The 6,911-nt window shown below is 36.9% G+C and overlaps 1 long non-coding RNA gene across 1 annotated transcript in view; it reads left to right on the forward strand.

Moving 5' to 3' along the window:
* Window positions 1-2,224, forward strand: part of LOC103602262 — a 3,169-nt gene extending 945 nt beyond the window's left edge. The window contains exon 2 of the long non-coding RNA XR_551515.1: window positions 1,461-2,224. This is a non-coding gene — a long non-coding RNA (uncharacterized LOC103602262). The remainder of the gene's footprint in view (window positions 1-1,460) is intronic.
* The last annotated feature ends 4,687 nt before the right edge of the window (window positions 2,225-6,911 follow it).

Below are 6,911 nucleotides of genomic sequence, written 5' to 3' on the forward strand. Positions count from 1 at the left end.
ACTGGGCTCAGTCTCAATATATGACAAGAACACATGCTTTATGAGCTTTTAAGATTAGGAATATGATTAGGGACTGAATACAGAGAGATCAGCGATCTTCCCCAGGAATGCATAACTGATGAATACCAATAATATGGAGGATCTGAACCCTCGGCGGGAGCGCCGCCACGCTCCCAAGCGGCGTACTATAGCAGTGCACCACCAGGCCGGCCCCCATCCATTCAGTATTTTTGACTAGGAACACTGACATAACAAAAGCAGATTTCCCTGATTTTATAAGAGAGAGAAAGAAATTAAATGGCACCATACATGAAAAAATTTTGAACTTTCTTTAGAACTGTTTCCTAGTTAAGACAAGATAGTAGTTGGTCTTGACTGGGCTCAGTCTCAATATATGACAAGAACACATGCTTTATGAGCTTTTAAGATTAGGAACATGATTAGGGACTGAATACAGAGAGATCAGCGATCTTCCCCAGGAATGCATAACTGATGAATACCAATAATATGGATTTTTTTTTTTTTTTTTCCCCTTTTTGTCTTTTTTTTTTCTGTGTCCGCCAACGGATCGCAACCCTCAGTGTCGCGCCCGTACCGGACCGGGACCGGCAACGGGATCGCAACCCTCGGCGTTGCCCCCACTCCTCGCTCAGCCAGTGAGCGGGAACCGTTCTGTATGTGGGATCCGAACCCTCGGCGGGAGCGCCACCGCGCTTCCCAAGCGGTGCACTACAGCAGTGCGCCACCAGGCTGGCCCTTAATATGGATTATTTTGAGATCAACATTATGTACTGATCTTGAATGTGTAAGTTTGAATTATTTTTCTACCTTTCTATTGCTTAGAATGAAGAAAAGTGATGAATAGTGACAAGAAAGATCGTCATTCACCTGTATAAATAGTTGAGAATTATAAACTCTGAGAATAAAGAAATACTTATGAGATTTTTATGTAACCTAAAATGTTCAAATATGAGTACTAATTAAGTCAGATGTGTTCATTATATGGAGCTCTTCTGTTGCCTGTAAAATATTTACCAAATTATTGGTGAAGAGGAAAATTCTTATGATGTAATACTCTGATATAATGATGAATCAGAGGCTTCAATAAATTCTTTAATTTTTTTCAAATCTTATTTTGTAAGATTTTACAGAAAATTTTCCCAGTTATTTTTCTTATTCCTTAAATAGAGAAGAAAGAGAAACTTTCATTTATTGAGGATGTATGCTATTTCTTTTAATTGGGACATTTCATTTAGTTTATTAATTCCCAGGCTTATCTGTATAATGAGGTATTCTATATGCAGAAAATATCTACAGCAAAAGGAATAATCAGGAATATATTGGCACTTCCCAGCTTGTTTGCTCTATTGCCTCCTTTGTGGCATGTTCCCCATCATCTCCTTCTCCATTGAAAAATGTTTTCTTTATTTCCACAACTAATATTTTGTTTGTTGTTTCAGAGATTGGTGATGTTCACGGATGTGGCCATTGACTTCTCTCAGGAAGAGAGTGAATGCCTGGACTCTCTACTCAAAGTGATTTGTATAGAGATGTGATGTTAGAAAACTATAAACTGTGGTGTGATTAAGAAGGATATCTGTTCCTCGTATTTCAGGATCCACCTTTGAAATGGCTCCTTTCTCTGCCATTGTTTCTAGGTTGCTTTTTAAGTAATTAACTGAATTTCTTATTCTCAAAGGAATGGTTTGAAGTTGACACATTTCATAGGGTATCTTTATCTTCTACATCCTTCAGAAAGCCTTAACACTGTCTTATAATACCTGTCTCCCTACCATCTTCCATGATGTCAAGGGGCTAGATTTGAATTCTGGGACATTTGCAATATTGTCAGAAAAAAAAACAACAGGCTATGTGTTGTTACCCTTTAGATCTGCTAAAGGAGCTCTAAATAATTCACATGTCCAATCTAATTTTAAAAATAGATGCTGATATGTGTGGCTTTTCTGATCAGAAGAGCTCATGTCATTTGTATGGTGATAAGGTGGATCAATGCATTTCACTAACAACTCAAGTGAACACGATTTATTACTTACAACAAATACGTTGTCTTCTGTGTGCTTGGTGATTGAATATTACATGTTAAGAACTTTGCGTTTTATACTGAGTGAATATGCTAGAATCACCTTTTATTTGAAAATAACTTAGGATGAAGTTTCATAAGGGACAAAGCCTATGTCAATTAAAACCTTAATAAGTGATTTTCTTACCTAGGGAATCACTTTATTCCTTGTACTTCTAATGTCACTGGAATTTAACTCTCTCTTGCCTCTTCACTTCTTTTTCCTTTGAAGGTTTTATAAAGTTATTGATTGCTGCACTCCCCTGCAGGACCCAACGTGTGTGGGAAAAAGACCTATGACTTGAGGGATAAAAGCAGGACTTTTCAGTGTAATCTCCCTAAAGAATCTCACCTGTTGTGGTTAGAATGTCCCCCAGAGTTTATGTTGGAATTTAACCCCCAATATGTTGGTGGAAGGTGGTGTCTTTAAGATGTGATTGGATCTCGGGGACTGTGCCCTAATGAATGGATTAGTCCATTCCTGGAGTAATGGGTTGATGGTTTAATGGGCTGTCATGGGTGTGGACTGTTGGTTTTATAAGGAGAACGCATGTGAAAGAGTGCTTTGCCATCCTTGCCATGTGATTACCTGCATCACCATGGGACTCTGTAGAGAGTTCCCACCCCGAAGAGGGCCCTCACAGATGTGCCCCCTGGACTGTAGACATCCCAGTCTCTGAAACTGTAAGAAATAAATTTCATTTTATTATAAATTACCCAGTTTCGGGTATTCTGTAATAAGCAATAGAAAACAGTCCAGGGGCCGGTCCGGTGGCGCACTGCTACAGTGCGCCGCTTGGGAGTGTGGCGGTGCTCCCGCCGAGGGTTCGGATCCCACATACAGACCGGTTCCCGCTCACTGGCTGAGCGAGGTGCGGGCGCAACACCGAGGGTTGCGATCCCGTTGCTGGTCCCGGTCCGGTACGGGCGCGACACTGAGGGTTGCGATCCGTTGCCGGACACGAAAAAAAACAGTCTAATATATAACCTAATCCCTACTTTTTTATCTCCCTATTAGTCTTTTATTATAAACCTTCCCACTTTCAAATGAGGCTCTTCCTCTTCCCAGTGACAACCCTTTTATGTAAACTTGAGAGTCAGTTCCTTTCCAGATTTTTTAAAAAATTCATTTAAGACATATCATTGTCTCCATTCTTTAAAATGTGTTTGTTTATTCAAAATATATTTATCGAGGGCCTGTTTCACTCAAAGAACTATACTAGGCATTGGGGAAATAATCATCTAGACAAGGTTCATATCCTGATGAAACTTATGTTCTTGTGGGAGAAATACAGAATAAATAAGGAAACAAAAATATATGTATATGTATGTGCATATATATACATATATACATTTATTTAATAAATATTACAGTAGCAGGTAATGATAAGCAGTATGAATAAAGGTAAAGAAGGGTAGGCAAATAAAGAATAATGGAGAGTGGGAGTGGCCTTTTTTAGGTGGATAGATTTTGGAAAAGCCTCTCTGACATGATGATATTTGAACAAAGACTTGAGTAATGTAAGGGCATGACTCAGGCCAATATGTGGGGGAACAGCATTCTAAGTAGATAAAGTAGTAAGTATAAAGGCCTTGGAGTGGGCACTAACTTTGTAGGAGGAACAGAAAAACATTATGTCTAGAGAAAAATGAATAATACAGTCATAAGAAATAAAGAAAGGCAATAGAAAAAAGTTGAAATTTTATTCCTTAAGGTGGTACCCTCTAACTTATGGACAAAGTAAATGCAGATCGTCTCTGAAGGAAAGTAAGAGGCCTTTAAATTAAAATTAAAATCACAAATTAAAATCAACAGAAGGTGAGCTCACAAAGTTCATCAAACCCACAGGGAAACAGGTCACCAATGAGTGATAAATAATCTAAACAAACAACAGGTTACATGGCAAAAAAAAAAAAACAAACCCTTACATATAAGAATTATTAGATATAGATATAAACTATTGGTGAAATGTTTAAAGAAATAAATCGCAAAAATAACAAGTAATAAGGAATTTTTAATAAAGGAACATATTTAAAACAAAACCAAATAGATCATTTCTAAAGGTTCTCTCTAGTTCTTTTTTAAAACAATCATTAAAAGATTGATAAATTTGACTACATGAACATAATTCTTTTTATCAAAAGACATCATAGAGTAAAAAGCCATGAATTGGGTGAAGATATTTGCAATGCATATAGACAACAATGAAATGACTATCAACAATATAATAAGCTTGTACAGATTGATAAGAAAAAGGTAAATAACAATTTTTTTTAATTTGTTAAAAAATATTTGTAGGCAGTTCAAGGAAAAGAAAATGCAAATTAAAACCACAGTGAAATCATTATTCCACGTGCCTAAGACTGGCAAAAATTAAGAAGTGTGACAGTACCAAGGATTCACAACATTTGGGGACAGAAGTGCTCTATACTTTGTAATTCACAATAGCCAAAAGGTAGGAGCAACCCAAATTTCCATCAACTAATGACTGGATGAATGAAAGTTAATATATCCTTACAATGGAATATTATTCAATGATAAAAAGGAATGAAATTCTCATACCTGCCACAATGTGGTTGAACCTTGAAAACATGCTAAGTGGAAGAAGCCAGACAAAAGGCTATATATTGTATGATTACATTTATTTGAAATGTCTTCAACAGGCAAGTAAAAGTAGATTACTGGTTGCCCAGCTCAGGAGATGAGGGGAATGGAGAAAGGGGAGTGGGGAAATAGAAGTGACTGCTAATACGCACAAACAGCATTTCTTTTTGGGGTGATAAAAATGTTAAAAAATTAGATTGTGGTGATTGTTGCACAACTCTAGGAAAAATCATTGAAGGGCTGGCTGGTTTATTCAGTTGGTTAGAGTGTGGTGTTATAACACCGAGGTCAAGGGTTCAGATCCCCTCACCACCCAGCCACCAAAAAAAAATAAAATAAAATCATTGCATTGTCACTTTAAATGATGGAACTGTAGGTATGTGAGTTATATCTCAGTAGAGCTGTTTTGTCTTTAAGTGCTCTATACCTTACTGATGGCAGTATCATTGGCATAACCACTTTGAAAGGCAATATGGAAATGATTTCAAACTTGTATGCACTTTAGAAATAGCTGAAGTCTTTTTATTTTTATTTTTTCCTTTTTGTCTTTTTTTGTGTCCGGCAACGGATCGCAACCCTCAGTGTCGCGCCCGTACCGGGCCGGGACTGGCAACGGGATCACAACCCTCAGTGTTGCACCCACACCTCGCTCAGCCAGTGAGCGGGAACCGGTCTGTATGTGGGATCCGAACCCTCGGCGGGAGTGCCGCTGCGCTCCCAAGCGGCGCACTGTAGTAGTGCGCCACCGGGCCGGCCCGCTGAAGTCTTTTTAAAAACTCCAGAGCCCAGGCCACACTCCAGACCAATTAAATCAATCTCTGGGCCTGGGACACAAGTACCATTATTTTTTGAAATTCCTTAGATTGTTTGAATATTTAGTCAATATTATCATTGTCAGTGGTTATCCATTATTACTGACATTGATAATATAACCATTATCAGTAGTTATCAAACTGCATATGGTATTACCTGAGAATTTTTTTAATTTGAAAGTTCATTTAATTATTTCCAGTATGCTTATATTTATTTCTTTCCTATTTTATGTTTACTCATTTTATCTTCTATGCTTCCTTTTTAAATTCTTTAAAAAAATTTTTAATATATTTTATTTTTGTTATATTTGATAATACCAATGTATTTGTAACATATGTTTTATTAAAATTTTCTGTTGAAACATTTATTGTATGTATTTATGGGGTACAGAGTTATATTTCAATACATGTATATGTAATGGACTGATCGTTCAGGGTAATTAGCCTATTCATCATTGCAAAACTTAATGATTACTTTGTGATGTGTATGTATATTTGATCTCCCTTGTAATCATTTGATTACATACAGTATATCATTATTGATTATAGGTTTCTGGACCAACTGTACACAGCAGGACTTATTTTTCCTATCCTGCAGTACTTTTGTGCCCATTAATCAGCTGTCACTATTCCTCCTTCCCCCTCCCCTTTCTCACATCTAGTAACCATAGATTTTCCTCTCCTTTTAACAGTTCAACTCATTATTATTATTTGTTTTTGTTTGTTTTCTTTCCACATATGAGTGAGAACATGCAGTATTTCTCTTTCTGTGCCTGACTTATTTCATTTAACATAATTTTCTCCAAGCTCACCAATATTACTGTAAATGGCAGAATTTCATTCTTTTTTATGGCTGAGTTGTATTCCCTTGTGTATATATACCTCATTTTCTTTATCCGGTCATCTGTCAGTGCATATTTAGGTTTGTTCTATATCTTGACTATTGTGAACAGAGCTGTGATAAATATGGGGATGCAGGTTCCCTTCAGCATGATGCTTTCCATTCCTTTGGGTGTATACCCAGTAGTGGAACTGCTGGGCCCCATCATAGTTTTATCTGTAGTTGTTTGAGAAACCTCCATACTGTTTTTCATAATGGTTGTACTAATTTATAGTCCCACCAACAGTATATAAAGGTTTCCCTTTCTTCGCATCTTAGCCTGCATTTGTTATTTTCTGTATCTTTCATACTAGCAAGTTTAACTGGGGTAAGATGGTATCTCATTGTGGTTTTGATTTGCATTTCCCTGCTGATTAGTGATTTTGAGCATTTTTTCATATACTTGTTGGTCCCTTGTATATCTTTTGAGAAATGTCTGTTGAGCTCCCTTGCCTATTTTTCAACTGGGTTTTTTGTTTTTTTACTATTCAGTTGTTTAAGTTCTTTGTAAATTCTAGAAATTTCCTCTGGTTG

This window comes from Galeopterus variegatus, unplaced genomic scaffold, assembly GCF_000696425.1.
Source record: "Galeopterus variegatus unplaced genomic scaffold, G_variegatus-3.0.2 Scaffold4076, whole genome shotgun sequence".
NCBI classification, from domain to species: domain Eukaryota; kingdom Metazoa; phylum Chordata; class Mammalia; order Dermoptera; family Cynocephalidae; genus Galeopterus; species Galeopterus variegatus.